A 19,242-nucleotide genomic window follows, 5' to 3' on the forward strand; every position below is an offset into this window, starting at 1 on the left:
GAATAAAATAAAAAATATATATATATATACTTACCATCTGTCGGCCCGCGCAGCGCTCCTGCTTGGTTCCCGGCACTTGCAGTGAGTTGAAGGACCTGCGCTGACGTCGGCAGGTCTTTCAATTCAAAGTTGCCGGGAGAACGGAGTGAGCAGGACAGCACGGGCCATCGGAGGTAAAAGTATACATGTATTTTTTATTTTTACCACTCTCTCGGGTCACACTATATAAATCGATGCCGGTTGCATGGATTTATATAGTGTGAACTAGTTGTCAAGCACTTTCCAGGTGGTGCTAAAATCGCCTGGAAAGCGCTTGTCAATCCACATGCGGAAACGCATGTGAATCCGCATGTATTCCGCAGGAAAAACGCATGCAGAATCTGCATGCGTTTTTTCTGCCAGGGAGATGCAGAAATGATGCAGAAATTTTCTGCTTCATTTCTGCATCGTGTGCACATACCCTTATAGTTCCCGGGTATTGCAGATCCGACCGCCTATTCAAATGTATATGGGGTGGATCTATACTACCCAGCCACCATAGTTTTGACGGAGCAACAAGGTTATTGTTTTTAGTTTACGTAACTGCCAAAAAAAACCCTGATAACAATGCTTTAAAATAAAGAAATCAATGAGAACTAATACGTTTTAAACTTATCCAGTTTGGACATGTGAACGCCGCCTTAAATGGACTGTCCGCTTCTGCACACTTGATCGATGGGGTATCATTCTGTGCCATGAACCGGCTTGCAGTTTAGAATCTCCCATTCAGAAACAGCTTATCTACACATGTAGCACAAGTGATGAATGGCGGCTTTACAATACTTGCCAGAGCAAACACTGAATCATTCACACACAGAACAAGCTGGAAGCGATGAGCGGCTCGCATCACGGCTGAAACGGATCAGAGAAAGGCAACAAGCACTCACTTAAGTCTACAGCTTTCCACCATACTGAGCTGACAGTTTGACGCAAAATGCTGCAGAACTCAAATAATTGTTAAGAGTAAGTGAATTTTTTGCAGGTCAAGTACATGGGCAATAACATGCATCTGAAAATTGTACTAAATAGCAGTTTAACAGTAGGTTAGAGCATGTATGCTTACATGATTCTGTATTACCTTATACACTAGTTTCATCTGGAAAAAGAAAACCACAATACGTATACTTTAAGCTACATGCTGCACCTCGGCCAGCAGCTGACATGTATGGCATAATAACCGATCAATAGCATTGGGGGTGATTTACCAAGTTACATGTGTGCCAGAAGTCTGTTATATGTTTGAGCCACATTTATTGCACTTTATATAGCCTTGCTCAATGAGGGTCATGGCCTAATCAGAAAGCGGGTGAGGTAGGGGCATGGCCCAAATCCAGATCCTGAGCGCCAAGATTACCTCAACTTAGTGGACCAAAATATAACAACTAAAAGTTCAGTAAAACTAGCAAATTTCTTGCGTGTTTAGTGTAATTCTGGGTTTAGACACCAAGCTTTCCATCAATCAGCTACATGTGAGCCGATCGGCAGTTGTTTAAAGGGAATGTGTCACCAGATTTTTGCTACCTCATCTGAGAGCAGCATAATGTAGGAAAAGAGCCCCTGACTCCAACCATCACTTAGTTTCCCGGGTGCAGCAGCTGTAGAAGAGTTTTTAGATTTAGCATAGCTCAGAAGGTAACCCAGCCCACACCACAGCTTTCTATGTACATAGTCTATGGACAGTAATGTGTCAGTTAGTGGTGGGGGCGTGGTCAGACAACTGCTCATGGGAGCAATAGTCCTGACAGTAATAATGTCCTGGTGATAAAACCTTCATTAAGTAAAAAGCAAAGCCTAAGTGACACATCATTGAAATCTGTTTCAGACCCCATCTCCTGCTGTCTTCGGATTACACAGCAAACACAAATTTACTTTAACAGCCAGGTTTAAAAATCATCGCTTCAAACAAACAAGTATTTTGCCAATTTGTCAGGTGTTTGCCTTTTCAGACTGCAGTTACACCAATTCTGATTCGGCAAAACTCTCATTCCCCTTTAACTATCCAACAAATAGGCCGCAAAGGGTATTTCCAGCTTTGAAAAACACTAGACTGCAGGCGCTTTTTTTTTTTTTTTTTTAAATTATAAAAGACTTTTTTTTTTTACTCACCCGACTAAACAGTCCTCGCCCCCAGTGTTTTATGGTCTGTAGCACTTACGTCAGACAGCACGGTAGCCAAAAACCAAAGTCACAAGCTGCTCAGCATCTCCCTTTGTGTGCAGCGCTACTAACACTAAGTCAGTGCCGGACACAGGGACTGAATAAAGTAGATTTAAAAAATTAAAATAGAAATTCAGCCAGGGTTTAACAATTGGAAAACCCCTTTAAGTCTGCACTGTATAAAAATTAGACATCTTTCGTAAATAGGTCCCATTGTGTCCAAAACCCATCATCACCTCTACACAATATACAGTACTGAGTAAAAGTTATATAGAGGTGTTGAAAAGTGCTGCAACGTAAGAATGCTTTCAAAAACAGAAGTGGTAATAATTTTAATCTTTTAATCAAAAAAAATGCAAGTGAATGAATAAAAAATGTAAACATCAATATTCGGTGTGGCCACATTTAGCATTCAAAACAGCATGAATTTTTCTAGGTACACTTGCTCAAAGTCAGGGATTTTGTAGGACTATAGTCGGGTGTTTTAGTAATCAATTATACCAAGCACGAGATGGTGATCATTTTCATTTGTAGGTTGAAATAGTTATTAACTGATTCAGAAACAGCTGTACAGGAGGCTTAAAACTGGGTGAGGAACATTCAAACTCTGCTATGAAGGTAAGGTTGTGGAAGACAGTTTCATTTCACATGTCATTCACCATGGCAATACTGAGCACAGCAAGACACAAGGTAGTTATACTGCATCAGCAAGGTCTCTCCAAGGCAAAGATTTCAAAGCAGACAGGGTTTCAAGAAGTGCTGTTCAAGCTCTTCTGAAGCATCAAGAAATGAACAACGTTTAGGAAGGTAGATGCAGTCAATGAAACTTGGTTCTGCAGATAAATGCCATCATGTTGACTTCCCTTTGAAATCGGAAGATGACTAGCAGTTCCATCAGTTCAGAATGGGCAGTAACCAGTGAGACTCAGCTATACTCCTGTACTGTTCAGAAGTATGACAAGAAGCAGTTTTTATGGAAGAAGTGCGGCCAAACAGCCATAACTTTGACATGGAAATCATGCCAAGTGACTCGATTATGCACAAAAACTAGGGAGCAAAATTAAAAAAATGGTACCAGGAGTCAGAAATAGTTGGCTGTAAAAGTAGGCAATTTGTTCAATGAATGGCAATAATGAGGCAACAGTAATGCATGGTTGAGGTTCCATATAGGTTTAGTGTGTGTCCTAAGAATTAATGGTCTCCTCAATGCTGATAAATACAGGTAGAAAGGTATCACATCGTGCAGTATCAGGGAGGTGTCAAATTAGCTCCAAATTTATTAGCAGCAGAATAATGACTTCAAAACATACAACTAAAGTCATTAAGAACCATTTTCAGGGTAAAGAACAAGACGTCCAGGAAGTGATTAGACCCCCATAGAGTCCCGACTTCATCAAGTCTGTCTGGGATTACAAGAGAAAAAGTAGTTGTGAAAACCTTCATCCTCAGAAGATCTGTAGTTCGTTCTCAAAGATGTTTGGAATAATCCTCGTCTCCAGAGTTTCTTCAAAAACTCTTCAGAACAGCAACAATTCTATGTACACTTGTGGTCACACTATATATTGATTTTATTTAGACCTCCTGTTTGCTAAAAATAAACTTAGTAAATTGCGAAGTAAATTTTTGAAAGTTCTTACTAGTGTTGAGCCACCCCCGTAGTGTTCGAGTTCGGTTCGTCGAACACCCGTGTGTTCGCCGAACTGTTCGTCGAACACCTTCGAACACCGTTAAAACCAATGGCAGGCAAACAAAAACACATAGAAACACATAGAAAACACCTTCAAAGGTGTCCAAAAGCTGACAAACTGCTCAGAAGACACAACTAACACATGGAAAAGTGACAAGTACATATAGTCATGCGAAAAGAAAAGAGGTGGAGGAGTAAAAGGAGGGGGAGACACAGATATAGGCATGTCATGCCCTTCTAAAATCCAAAAAGTGAGAAGCCGAGACGGCCAGTCCGCTCCTGCCCGTGCCACCTCCGTGTCGCCGGGTTTGTGCCAGAGCCGCGGTGAACCCTGACGGCCAGCCCCCCTCTCCCAATACTGGTGCCTGTCCGCTGGTGGGTCGAGAGAGCCCCCCTGTGGTGGAGGCAGCTCTAAGCTTTTTAATTTAAATTGTCCCTCTAATTTGAATGAATACACTTTAAATCCATTTACAAGGATCTATTGGAGGGCAAGTCTCATGCCAGCAGCCACGTAATTCCAGCTCCAGTAGCGTCCACTAAAGCTGCTGCAGTTAAAAAGCTTTTATAAGGATCGAGCTCGGCTGTCCACCGCAAGGCATCCTAGTGCCAGTCCCAGCCCCTATGCCTTGGGGTGCCTCCTGATGCTCTTCACTAAGTATCCCGTGGTCCCGAAGCATTTCCTTTGAAAAAATTAAGTGTCCAAACTACAGGTGGTGTAGCTTGCTTAACAGCCGGGATAATCCGCTGACTAGCAGACACTGCTACTAGGCACAAAGTATTTCCTGGGCTAGATGCAGTTAAAAATTTGTAAGTAGATACTCTCGTTGGATGCTGAGAAAGCATTCCATAGAGTCTCCTGGCACGCCATATATGATTCTCTTAAAAAGCTTGGGGTAGGGGTCTAGGGGACCCTTTTATAGCCAAAATCACGGCCCTGTATCACAATACGTCACCTAGGCTGAAGATAAATGGAACTGTAGCACCGAGGGCTCGGTTGCTACAGACGTATTGCACCTCACCCAGAGGTGTGATATCTCACTCTCAGATAAGGATGGAGTGTGGATCAGGACCCGACACCTGCATGCATTACACCACATTGCCGTGGGGCAGGGCGACCAATATGCCCCTGAGATGGGCACGACAGTCCCTGTCCCTGGCTGGAGTGGGGGGGAGGGAACACTGAGGAAGGGGAACCCTACAGTGCAGGAGCAGGGAGGAAGCAGTTCCTGGGTGCATTGAGAAGGGAGTATAAAAGGTGGGCACCATCTTAGTTCAGTGCAGAGAAGTCTGAGCAGAAGTGTCAGGGAGCAGGGGCTCTGCATGAGCTCTGCTCCGGAGGCGGGCCTAGTAACAGAGGCCCAGGCCTGCAAGAGGGAGAAGGAAGGAAGAGGAGCGGAGAAGGCTCCAGGAACGAGGAATGAAGGGATCCCAGGGGTGCGGACGGGCGAGTCGCCACCGCACGCCCGAATCCACCTGCGTGGAGGGGTCAGGCCAAAGGGGGAGACCGGTCCCCGAACTAGTGGAGGCAGGAAACGACCCTCAGCTAGAAACCGGAGGCTCTGACATTTTATGTGGCGCAGCCCCTTGCTCCACCCGCTAGGAAGGCACCACATGGGGTCAGGGAAACTGGCGCCAAGTTTACCAAGAGGAGGCCCGAGGCAGCCGGACAGAAGTGTTGGTAAGAAAGGCCAGACAAAGGACACACAAAGGGGGTCCTGTGAAGCGCTCCAAAGTTATCTGGGAGTTGTCTGAGCCCCTCACCTGGTGAGCACAGTACGACGTGGGCAGCCGTTACCTGCAGACGTGGTCTGGATAATAAGAACTGTGAGTAAAGGCCCTGAACTGCATCACTGACTCCGTGTCGTTACTGCTGCTGCCCTGCACCATCACCCCCATCCTCCGCATACACTGCCCTGAGGCTATACTCCTCCCGTGGGGAGTTATGCTACGCTCTGCTGCACCCACAACACCAGCCTTAGCGGTCTGCCCTGTAGCGGCGGTTCACTCTGACCGCAATCCACGGGTGGCGTAGTCGGACATTTAAACATCAAAACCACATAAATAGTTCCGCCACTGGTTTGACCGCCCTGAGCCACGGAACCGGATCGCCGCCACGAAGACTACAACCACCAGCATCCACCAAAAAGGGTCCGGCTCCGGGTGTCCCAAGGCCCAGGGGGTGCGTCAGAACATTTTCATCACCTTTCACAATCACCAATGGGACAAGGCAGGGATGTCCTCTGTCCCCTCTCTTATACATCCTAGTGACGGAGCACCTGCTCTCATCAATTCGCCATAACCCCAATATTAGGTGGATTGAGGTGGGAGGCACAGAGTACAAGTGCTCTCTATTTGCTGATGATGTCCTAGTATATATCACTCAATCACATATATCCATCCCTGCTGTTATGGCTGAAATAGATCACTTTGTTACATGGTAAAATTTTAAAATCAATGCAGCGAAGTCTGAGGCCCTCGATGTCTCCCTCCCTAAATCCATATAGGATTCCATCCAGTCCAACTTTCCCTTTGCCTGGCCCTCACAGGGTATCAAATACTTAGGAATTCCTATTCATAGAGACCTCTCCCATCTATGTTATCTTAATTTTGGGCCATTTATTGAACAATTCCATACAGACCACGGTTGGCAAGTTGGAACTGTGAGATTCACTACGTGCACCACTGGTATTTTGTGGAAAAGCACATGTAAGATTCTGCAACAGTCTCTGCTGATACTCCTGCATGCATGCATCCCTTTCTATGGCAGGAATAATTTCTGCAAATTTACTTTTGTACCGGGGATCTAACAGTGTGGCAACCCAGTAGTCAGGATTATTTCTAATTCTCACAATTCGAGGGTCATGTTGCAGGTAGTGCAGCAAGAAGGCACTCATGTGTGTTGCGCATCCAGGAGCACCAAGTCCCTGTTGTGTTGGTGGCGAGGTAACAATCATGCTTCCTTCCTCTGTCCTCTCCCCCCAACCTCGCACAACAGAAATGTGATCAAGGTCTCCCTCATCTGATGAGTCTTCCATCAGTTCGTCCTCCACTTCTTCCTGGGCTCCTGCACCTTCCTCACTAGTTTGGCTGCTACCATGCGCCCTGGTAAAATCATCTCCCCCACCCTCACATGCCTGCCGCCCTGGTGCTGCCGACCGTCTGGACCTTGCAGATGTTAGCCCTTCCGCATACAACTCCTCCTCCTCTACTTCCTCCACCTCCTCTTGTGCCACCACCTGACTCCGAATTCTATTTAACATGTGCTCCAGCATGTAAATCACCGGAATAGTCATGCTGATAATGGCATCGTCAGCACTAAACATCTTCGTCGCCATTTCAAAACTGTGCAGAAGGGTGCATAGGTCCCTGATCTGAGACCACTCCTCCAGCGTGATTTGCCCCACCTCTGAATCTCGTTGGCCCAGGCTATACGTCAGAACGTATTGCACCAGGGCTTGTCGGTGCTGCCACAGTCGCTGCAACATGTGCAGAGTTGAATTCCACCGGGTAGGCACATCGCATTTTAGCCGGTGAAGTGGCAGGCCCAATGACTTCTGTAGAGATGTAAGTCGCTGAGCTGCGGGATGCGAACGGCGGAAGTGAGCACACAGCGACCGTGCCCTCTGCAGAAGGCCATCTAGTCTGGGATAGTGGGCTAAAAATTGCTGGACAACCAGGTTCAACACGTGAGCCATACAAGGCACGTGTGTGACATTGCCCCGGCGAAGGGCCGCACCCAGGTTTGCAGCATTGTCGCACACGGCCTTCCCTGGTTTCAGGTCCAGTGGAGACAACCATTCATGAAATTGGTTCTCCAGAGCTGACCACAACTCCTCAGCTGTGTGACTCACATTTCCCAGACTTTTCAATGTAAAAACCGCCTGATGACGTTGAGCCCTACTGCCAGCATAGTAAGGAGGTGTGCAGGATCCCTTCTGCGCAGTTAGAAAGCTTGTGGCATGACCAGACAGGCTTTGGGTGCAGGTGGAAGACCGAGAGGAGGTTGAGGAGGCAGAAGAAGTGGAGGAAAAATGACAAAGAGGATTGACGCACAACTCGTGGGGACGGCAAGACTTGGACAGCAGCCCCTTGTCCTGCTGTCACCATAGTTACCCAGTGCCCAGTCAGCGACATGTAACGCCCCTGTCCATGCCTACTCGTCCAAGTGTCTGTGGTGAAATGCACCCTGTCACACACAGAGTTTCTCAAAGAAGCGGTGATGTTGTGTGCGACATGCTGGTGGAGCGCAGGCACACCTTTCTTTGAGAAGTAGTGCCGACTGGGCATCTGGTACTGGGGCACTGCGACGGACATAAGGTCTCGAAAATCCTCTGTGTCCACCAGGCGGAAAGGCAGCATTTCTGTAGCCAAGAGCTTGCAGATGGTGAAATTCAACCTCTTAGCTTTCTCATGGCTAGGAGGAAATGGTCTTTTACTTGTCCACATCTGAGGGACCGAGGGCTGGCTATTGTGCTTAGACGGGGTTGATAAGGGTGTCCCCGGCAAACTGCCGGTCTGTGAGGAAGATGCAGGCGGACATGTTAGGTTGCCTTGATCCAAAGGTGGTGCTATCGATGTCGGACAGCGCTCAAGACCAGCTGGTGTTACCACCTCCAAAGAAAATGATGACCTGCCAATCACGCTGGCTGTTGCGGGTAAAGAGGTGGCAGGTCTGCGCCCCAAAACAGGTGTGACTGCTGTCCCCCCAGTCACAGAGGATGAAGAGGCCGCGGATGCACAAGATATGGCAGACGGTGGTTGGCCCGGCCGGCTAGACCGCATTGTAGCACACTGAGCTTCCCACTGCAACTTATGCTTCATGTCCATGTGCCGGTTCATGCATGAAGTACTCAAACTATGTATTTTTTGGCCTCTACTTAGCTTTTGCTGACAAATGTTACAGATAACACGAGTTGGGTCATCTTTATCGATCTGAAAAAATGCCCAGGCTATGCAAGGCTTAGCACCCATGCGACCTGAAGAGCCACCACGACTTGTGGTGAGAGGCAGAGTTGTGTTTGAGGATGCAGTTGTTGACGTGCTTCCAGTACTATGTCTCTGTCCAGGAAGGCGCAACCTGACCTCGTCGTCACTAGCATCTTCCTCCACCTCCTCTGCTGACCACATCTCTTGGCTGACTGTGGGTTGACAGTAAGTGGGATCTCCGACCTCATCATCATCACCCTGTGCGTTATCACACCCGTCGTCCTCAGAGCCAACCTGTTCCTGCCCTGACAAAAAACTAAAGTTGTCGCTCCAATCAGGTATTTGAGTCTTATCATCGTCTTCCTCATTGTCTCCACCAACAGGAGTTACAGTTTGGGAATGAGGGTCTACATTATGGTCAGAACCTTCTGCGTCTGCTCCTGGATCCGACTCATAAAGATTCTGGGCATCAGTGCAGATCATTTCCTCGTCTGGATTCACAGAAGCGCTGGAGTCGACCTCTGATTCCCAGGCTATAGTATGAGTAAACAGCTCTGCAGACTCAACCATCTGTTCTACCTCATACTCAGACGGGCAGCTGGAGATTTGGGAGCTGTGAGGAAGCAAGTGCGATTTGGGTGACACCTTTGAGGACTGGAGTATTTGTGATGTTGAAGTTGATGTGGAGGAGAGCCCACTTAAAGGAGCACTTGATATCCGTTGAAGCACCTGCTGTTTTTGTGCCTCATCTGGAATTTGTAGCGATTGGCGTGGCCGTAAGAAAGGGATCTTATCACATTGTCCGCTAAAAGAAGTAGACATTTTAGTTTGGCTGGAAGATGGTCTTTCTTCTGCACCTACCCCACGGACACAACCTTTTTTCCCCTTCCCAACACGCCTATTCCCCTTTCCACCAGCAGCAGGCCTTTTTCCACTCATTTTGGTGGTTAACTAATTCACAACTCTGGAGTTGTTTGCACAAAAAAACAATGGATGGTAACCGAGCAGAGCTGAGTGGCCAAACTGTGGTATTAGGCCAAAACTATTGGCTGGGTTAGATGCAGAAAAAAATTATTTTTAATTTGCAACCTGATGGAGGTCAGTATAGATGGACTAATAGACCAAGTCCCACACACCGCTAGAAGCCCAAATATTTTTTCAGAGCTAGATGCAGAAAAAAATTATTTTTAATTTGCAACCTGATGGAGGTCAGTATAGATGGACTAATACAGGGTTCCCCAACTCCAGTCCTCAAGGCCCACCAACAGGTCATGTTTTCAGGATTTCCTTTGTATTACACAGGTGATAATTCCATCACCTGCACAGGCAATAATTCCATCACCTGTGCAATACGAAGGAAATCCTGAAAACATGACCTGTTGGTGGGCCTTGAGGACTGGAGTTGGGGAACCCTGGACTAATAGACCAAGTCCCACACACCGCTAGAAGCCCAAATATTTTTTCAGAGCTAGATGCAGAAAAAAATTATATTCAATTTGCAACCTGCTGGAGGTCAGTATAGAAGGACTAATAGAACAAGTCCCACACACTGCTAGAAGCCCAAATATTTTTTCAGAGCTAAATGAAGAAAAAAATTATTTTTAATTTGCAACCTGATGGAGGTCAGTATAGATGGACTAATAGACCAAGTCCCACACACCGCTAGAAGCCCAAATATTTTTTCAGAGCTAGATGCAGAAAAAAATTATTTTTAATTTGCAACCTGATGGAGGTCAGTATAGATGGACTAATAGACCAAGTCCCACACACCGCTAGAAGCCCAAATATTTTTTCAGAGCTAGATGCAGAAAAAAATTATATTCAATTTGCAACCTGCGTATTAACATTAATTTTCATCATTACTGAGAAAAAATCCAGTTATGATTTTGGTGCACGAACAGTTATCGAACATAACCTCGAACAGCCGAATTTTTCTCAAATTGTTCGTGTTCGCCGACCGGCTCGAACACCGCCCAAAACAGCTCGAATTTGAGATTGGCGAACAGTTCGAGTAGAACAACGCTCATCTCTAGTTCTTACTTTCCAGCATTTTTTTCAAACCTGGCAAACCTTTTGTAGTGTTACATAAAGTAAGATAACTTTAGTTAGAAGCATCCCATGATCAGGCAACTACCCCATGTCCGTTTAATCAAGCCTGTACTGGAGGCTTCTAATTTCACCGCAAGTTTTACTCCTTAACTGCTGACAACATCCCGGACAATTTCCATTTGGTGAAGACGTTCATATTTAGGCGATTTAATCTCAATCTCTTGGGAAACAGGACGGCTGTATGCCAGTGACAGTGCTCTAATATTCCATTAGTGTAGGCACTCAGACGTCTGCGACAGCCTGAAGTCCTGCCAAGCAGAAGCAGTACATATTGTGATGTCTGCCTCTTGACAGTATTCTAGGATGCCCTTTTAAATATACAGGCAGTGCGATAAGGCGGCACGGTGAGGCGCCATGTACGCGCTTGTGGAAGGCTAGGTTAAAAGGTTATTTTCAACTTCACAAGTTAGGTGACAACTTGTTGATCACTAGGGGACCAACAATGAGGCTGTGAAACACCCAGTTGGAACAGCATTGCATGTGTACTACATGCAATTCATACAAAGTCCATTCACTGACTATAGGACTGGCAGAAATTGCCAAGTACAGCTCCAATCTAACAATACATTTTGGAGCCCCCTTCTCTGGGGAAGTGATTATTAGGGAGACCCAAGACCAGAAGAACTTGATTAGGAAGGAATAACCCTTTAAAAAGGAATTTGTGACCAGGTATTTGCTACCCCATCTAAGAGCAGCATGATATAGGAGCAGAAACCATGATTCCAGTGATGTCACTTACAGGGTTGCTTGCGGTTTTTAAAAAAATCATTTTTTTCTGCTGCAGATCTATCAGTTCTGAATGGACCGCTTTGTGTGTACACGGTGCATAGGCAGAAAGCTGCCTGTGGTGGGAGCAGGGTTACATATAACTCATTATAGAGAAGTAAGTAGCAGCAGGTTTACTAGTCCTCTAGTGGTAATCTGCTTATAAATCGGATTTTATAAAAACTACAGCAAGTAGCCCAGTAAGTGATACATTACTGCAATCAGGGTCTCTTGTCTCTACATTATGCCACCAAAAACCTGGAGACAGAATCCCTTTAATCCACTATTGGACATCAATAGCCCAAAACTGATCTGTCTATTTCCCATAAGCAGCCAGCAGAACTATAAAATACAGCACCAACAGATTTTCATTGAGAGGTATATAGAACAAGCAGGGCTGTGGAGTCAGTCGTGTATAAAATGGAGTGACTCCTAAAATATATAATAAATTGGGTTCATTAGTACAATGTAGGATGTGCTGTAAGCGTTTTTATAAGAATTTGGGAAATGTCCTATGTCTGTTCTGCTCCTATCTAAGGATTTAGGCTTTTAGTTGAGATGCATCTGTGCTGCACTTTATGGACGCAGGGCTGTAGCGACGCAGGGCTGTAGCGACGCAGGGCTGTAGCGACGCAGGGCTGTAGCGACGCAGGGCTGTAGCGACGCAGGGCTGTAGCGACGCAGGGCTGTAGCGACGCAGGGCTGTAGCGACGCAGGGCTGTAGCGACGCAGGGCTGTAGCGACGCAGGGCTGTAGCGACGCAGGGCTGTAGCGACGCAGGGCTGTAGCGACGCAGGGCTGTAGCGACGCAGGGCTGTAGCGACGCAGGGCTGTAGCGACGCAGGGCTGTAGCGACGCAGGGCTGTAGCGACGCAGGGCTGTAGCGACGCAGGGCTGTAGCGACGCAGGGCTGTAGCGACGCAGGGCTGTAGCGACGCAGGGCTGTAGCGACGCAGGGCTGTAGCGACGCAGGGCTGTAGCGACGCAGGGCTGTAGCGACGCAGGGCTGTAGCGACGCAGGGCTGTAGCGACGCAGGGCTGTAGCGACGCAGGGCTGTAGCGACGCAGGGCTGTAGCGACGCAGGGCTGTAGCGACGCAGGGCTGTAGCGACGCAGGGCTGTAGCGACGCAGGGCTGTAGCGACGCAGGGCTGTGGAGTCGTCAGTCAGGGAAATTGAGGAGCCGGAAGTTTGGCTTCCCGACTCCACAGCCCTGGCAACAAAGACATTTCTTGAAACTTAAAAGGTGTTTGTCACTTTCTCGGACAGAAGGGCTGGTCAATTTGTGAAGAAAGCAGCACTTACAGGAGAACGTGGCCAACATTTTTAAAGTACACTTGTCATTTCAGAATTCGTGTAAGCAGCATTATTTCTGGCCATTATATGACTTATCCTATATTTCTCACAGATTTTCCTCTGTAGACTTAATTTTCAGCTGTCCCTGAGCTAGTGGGTGGAGACTGCTATGATAGTCTCCCAAACACTGACAAAGGTTTCCTGCTCTGTCTGTAGCACGTTTATAAGCAGCAGCAGCTCCAATGAGGACATACAGCAGAACAGAAGTCTGTAGCTGTGAATCCAGCACCGGTGGACGAACAAGATGCCAAGGTGGTAAATATGCAGGTGCACCATCTACTTCTCCCTCCATACACTTCAATAGGCAACTGATAAGAATACCCTATATTAGCCTCCCAAACCAGTGCCATTTGATCGATGTCAGGGTTCACATGGCAAGCTTATACTAATCAGCGGTCTCTGCAGGGCTGCAGCTAGAGAGAAGCATCTTATTTTACAAGGAGGGACTAGAAAGAAAAAGGGTATCCAGGTAGTGGACAACCCCTTTAACCCCTTAATAACATCTGACGTACTAATACGCGTCTGTGCCCTGGGACTTAAGAGCCAGACCCGTATTAGTACGTCATCGCGATCGCGCCCGCACACAAGCTGTGCGGGCGCGATCGCCGCCGGGTGTCAGCTGATTGTCACAGCTGACACCCGGTACTATGTGCAGGGAGCGGTCACGCACCGCTCCCAGCACATTAACCCCCGCGATGCTGCGATCGAAGTCGATCGCAGCATTGCGGGGGCAAGGGGAGGTGATCGGCGATACTCACCTCCTCTTCCGGCTTCCAGCGCAGTCTGCAAAGGCTTCCCGGGTGTTGCCATGACGACCCGATGTCGTCATGACAACATCCGGGTCACCAGAGAGCAGGAAGATTGCTTGGACATGCGCAGTGCATCTCCAAGCAATCTTCACACTGTGCACTTCTGACAGCCTTCATGGCATAGGGATGGTGCTCCATTCCTGTGCCATGCAGGCGATCAGAAAAAAAAAAGTGAAAGTCCCAGAGTGGGACAAAGTAATAAAGTGTATAAACTGTGTGAAAGTGGAAAAAAAAAAAAAAAAAAAATGTGCAAAAATATTATAAAAAAATAAAAAAAATAATACACCAAAAATAAAAATATAATGTACCCATCAATAAATATTATTATAAAAAAAATAAAAAAAAAACAATAAAAGTACACATATTTGGTATCGCCGCGTCCGGAACAACCTGACCTATAAAACTGTCCCACTAGTTAACCCCTTCAGTGAACACGGTAAAAAAAAAAAAAAAAAACCAAGCAAAAAACAATGCTTTATCACCATACCGCCAAATAAAAAGTGGAATAACACGCGATCAAAAAGACGCATATAAATAAAAATGATACCGCTGAAAACGTCATCTCGTCCCGCAAAAAACAAGCCGCCATATAGCTCCATCAGCCGAAAAATAAAAAAGTTATAGCTCTCAGAATAAAGCGATACTAAAAAATATTTTTTTCTATAAAATAGCTTTGTGTATAAGCGCCAAAACATAGAAAAATGATACAAATGTGGTACCGCTGTAAACGTACTGACCCGAAGAGTAAAGCTGCCTCATCAATTTTACCACACGCGGAACAGAATAAAAAAAAAAAAAAAAAAAACAATTCCTGAATTGTTGGTTTTTGTTTATTCTGCCTCCCAAAAATCGGAATAGAAAGCGATCAAAAAATGTCACGTGCCTGAAAATGGCACCAATAACAACGTCAAGTCATCCCGCAAAAAACGACTGACTGTCTGCCAAAATCTGGAAAAATTATAGCTCTCAAAATATGGCGATGCAAAAACTAGATTTTACAAAAAATGCGTCTTTTAGTGTGTGACAGCTGTCAGTCATAAAAACCCCATATGATTCTGGCATTGCTGTAATCACACCGACCCGAAGAATAAAGTCGTCTAATCACTTATACCGCACAAGGAACGGCGTCAAAAATAAACTCTTGAGTTAGGATTGGGCTAGGGTTAGGGCTGGGTTTGGGGCTAGGGTTGTGCTGGGGCTAGGGTTGTGCTGGGGCTAGGGCTGGGGTTGGGATTTTTTTCAAAAGTAAGAAAAAAAGATGACGATATGGCGACTAGTGTTGAGAGCAAGTGCTCGCTACTTGAGTTTGCATCGGGTGCTCTGGTATGCATTTAGTATCGTGGGTATTTGAGTGACATGCTCGAGTCTCTGCCCCATATGCTTCGCGGCCAAAAAACTTTACGGGGATTGCCTGCCATGCACGAGCGATCCCCGCATGTTTTTTTTTGGGTGTCTAATAACCGTGAAACATGCGGAGCAGGGACTCGAGCATGTCACTCGAGCACACGCTGTACATGGTGCATACCTGAGTACCCGATGCAAACTCAAGTAGCGAGCACTTGCGCTCAAGAATAATGAAAACTTATTCAATATGATGACCTAATGTAAACAAATAATGTGCCGTACCTCTGGGTTCAAAATGTTCACTATACACCTTAATAAAATCTTTGAGGGGTATAGTTTCCAAAATGGGGACACTTGTGGGGGAGCTCCACTGTTTAGGCACATCACGGGCTCTCCAAACGCGACATGGTGTCCGCTAACAAATTGAATGGAAAATCGGCTCAAATTGTTAGCGGACGCCATGTTGCGTTTGGAGAGCCCCTGTGTGTCCAAACATTGGAGCTCCCCCACAAGTGACCACATTTTGGAAACTAGACCCCCCAAGGCACCTATCTAGATGCATAGTGAGCACTTAGAACCCCCAGGTGCTTCACAAATTGATTCGTAAAAATGAAAAAGTGAAAATAAAACACTTTTTCATTTTTATGAATCAATTTGTGAAGCACCTGGCGTTCCAAGTGCTCACTATGAATCTAGATAGGTGCCTTGGGGGGTCTAGTTTCCAAAATGGGGTCACTTGTGGGGGAGCTCCAATGTTTGGGCAGACAGGGACTCTCTAAATGCAACATGGTATCCGCTAACAAATTGAATGGAAAATCGGCTCAAATTGTTAGCGGACACCACATTGCGTTTGGAGAGCCCCTCTGTGCCCAAACTTTGGAGCTCCCCCACAAGTGACCCCATTTTGGAAACTAGACCCCCCAAGGCACCTTTCTAGATGCATAGTGAGCACTTGGAACCCCCAGGTGCTTCACAAATTAATTCGTAAAAATGAAAAAGTGAAAAAAAAAACACTTTTTCAATTTTATGAATCAATTTGTGAAGCACCTGGGGTTCCAAGTGCTCACTATGAATCTAGATAGGTGCCTTGGGGGGTCTAGTTTCCAAAATGGGGTCACTTGTGGGGGAGCTCCAATGTTTGGGCACACAGGGACTTTCCAAATGCAACATGATATCCGCTAACAAATTGTCGGCTCAAATTGTTAGCGGATATCATGTTGCATTTGGAGAGTCCCTGTGTGCCCAAACATTGGAGCTCCTCCACAAGTGACCCCATTTTGGAAACTAGACCCCCCAAGGCACCTATCTAGATGCATAGTGAGCACTTGGAACCCCTAGGTGCTTCACAAATTAATTCGTAAAAATGAAAAAGTGTTTTTTTTTTCACTTTTTCATTATTACGAATCAATTTGTGAAGCACCTGGGGGTTCCAAGTGCTCACTATGCATCTAGAAAGGTGCCTTGGGGGGTCTAGTTTCCAAAATGGGGTCACTTGTGGGGGAGCTCCAAAGTTTGGGCACAGAGGTGCTCTCCAAACGCAATGTGGCGTCCGCTAACAATTTGAGCCGATTTTCCATTCAATTTGTTAGCGGATACCATGTTGCATTTAGAGAGTCCCTGTGTGCCCAAACATTGGAGCTCTCCCACAAGTGACCCCATTTTGGAAACTAGACCCCCCAAGGCACCTATCTAGATGCATAGTGAGCAGTTGGAACCCCCAGGTGCTTCACAAATTGATTCATAAAAATGAAAAAGTGTTTTTTTTTTTCACTTTTTCATTGTTACGAATCAATTTGTGAAGCACCTGGGGGTTCCAAGTGCTCACTATGCATCTAGATAGGTGCCTTGGGGGGTCTAGTTTCCAAAATGGGGTCACTTGTGGGGGAGCTCCAATGTTTGGGCACACAGGGACTCTCTAAATGCAACATGGTGTCCTCTAACAAATTTAACGGAAAATCGGCTCAAATTGTTAGCGACACCATGTTGCGTTTGGAGAGCCGCTGTGTGCCCAAACATTGGAGCTCCCCCACAAGTGACCCCATTTTGGAAACTAGACCCCCCAAGGCACCTATCTAGATGCATTGTGAGCACTTGGAACACTCAGGTGCTTCACAAATTGATTCATAAAAATGAAAAAGTGTTTTTTTTTTTCACTTTTCATTGTTACGAATCAATTTGTGAAGCACCTGGGGGTTCCAAGTGCTCACTATGCATCTAGAAAGGTGCCTTGGGGGGTCTAGTTTCCAAAATGGGGTCACTTGTGGGGGAGCTCCAAAGTTTGGGCACACATGGGCTCTCCAAACACAACATGGCGTCCGCTAATTATTCAAGCAAATTTTACAATCAAAAAGTCAAATAGCGCTCCTTCCCTTCCGAGCCCTGCCGTGCGCCCAAACAGTATTTTTTCCCCAAATATTGGGTATCTGCGTGCCCAGGGGAAATTGCACAACAAATTTTGGGGTCCATTTTTTCTTGTTACCCCTGTGAAAATAAAAAAAATTGGGTCTAAATTAACATTTTTGTGAAAAAAGTTAAATGTTCATTTTTTTCTTCCACATTCAAAAAATTCCTGTGAAGCACCTGAAGGGTTAATAAAGTTCTTGAATGTGGTTTTGAGCACCTTGAGGGGTGCAGTTTTTAGAATGGTGTCACTTTTGGGTATTTTCTGTCATAAAGACCTCTCAAAGTGACTTCAAATGTGATGTGGTCCCTAAAAAAATGGTTTTGTAAATTTTGTTGGAAAAATGAGAAATCGCTGGTCAACTTTTAACCCTTATAGTTCCCTAACAAAAAAAAATTTTGGTTCCAAAATTGTGCTGATGTAAAGTAGACATGTGGGAAATGTTATTTATTAACTCTTTTGTGTGACATATCGCTCTGATTTCAGGGCTTAAAAATTCAAATTTTGAAAATTGCAAAATTTTCAAAATTTTCGCCAAATTTCCGTTTTTTTCACAAATAAACGCAAGTGATATCGAAGAAATTTTTCCACAATCATGAAGTACAATATGTCACGAAAAAACAATCTCAGAATCAGGGGGATCCGTTGAAGCGTTCGAGAGTAATTACCTCATAAAGTGACAGTGGTCAGAATTGTAAAAATTGGCCCGGTCATTAACGTGCAAACCACCCGCGGGGCTTAAGGGGTTAAGCAAGATGGATTTTAGCAGTTTATTATGCTTCTATAGCGCCATCATATTCCACAGTGCTTGTTTTCACACAGCATGAAGTCAGGACTGGTGGGGAAGAAAAGCGGCTCATACGTGACAAAGGATATTTAGGGACAAGCCCAAAACTTTATTAAAAGCTGGCAACCGTGGGCATGCATTATAACACAAGGCGTTCCCCGAATGCCCATTTCTAGCTAAATCCTCGGTACTGCAGGGCAAAATACAATGTAGAAATTGTCAGCAGCACAAGATTATGAAGTTATGGGTTGACCAGCGCAATGCCACTAATGCAGACAATGGACTAGAGACATCTCCTGTAATGCCCTCCGAGAGGCAAACAATCACTTCTCTGTATATCAAATGACTGGCAGCATTGTTGCTGTCTCCACAAAATTAAAGGGAACAGAAATTGAACTGCTTACGGTTTTTTTGGTAAATGTATTTTACAATTGTTGGTGACATTTTTTCCCGCACATCACAAAACAGTCTAAAAAAGTCCCAGTGGCCAGTGTGTATTTTTAATACAAACTTCCAGTTTCAGAACAACATGTACATTAGCAACAATGAACAGACTGAACCTTTTGTATTGAAGCATCTAATGAGCGTGTGTAAAGGTCATTGTGAGGGGAGGGTGAGCTGTGACATCACCTATTGTGATCAGTGGATCCTGCGTTAGTAGTGTATAGAGGAACATTGACATTGTAATCATAACTCTGAAAAGAAACTCCTCTAGGGGAAAAAACAAATAAATGGTTATTTTCTGGTCTCTCACAGTTCATGTCCCCAGACTTGAGATTAAGATTAAATTTGGGTTAAACTGAGCAACTGGCCCAAATCAACCAACAAAATTTTAATTTTCCTTTTTCATTTAATAAAGGAAA

General features: G+C 45.5%; 1 protein-coding gene across 2 annotated transcripts in view; it reads right to left on the bottom strand.

Annotated features, from left to right (window-relative positions):
- Positions 1-19,242, bottom strand: part of YWHAE (tyrosine 3-monooxygenase/tryptophan 5-monooxygenase activation protein epsilon) — a 37,733-nt gene that overhangs the window by 10,039 nt on the left and 8,452 nt on the right. The window lies entirely within an intron of this gene.

Source organism: Phyllobates terribilis, unplaced genomic scaffold, assembly GCF_046119375.1.
Source record: "Phyllobates terribilis strain yellow unplaced genomic scaffold, ASM4611937v1 Scaffold_2__4_contigs__length_985480577, whole genome shotgun sequence".
NCBI lineage: Eukaryota > Metazoa > Chordata > Amphibia > Anura > Dendrobatidae > Phyllobates > Phyllobates terribilis.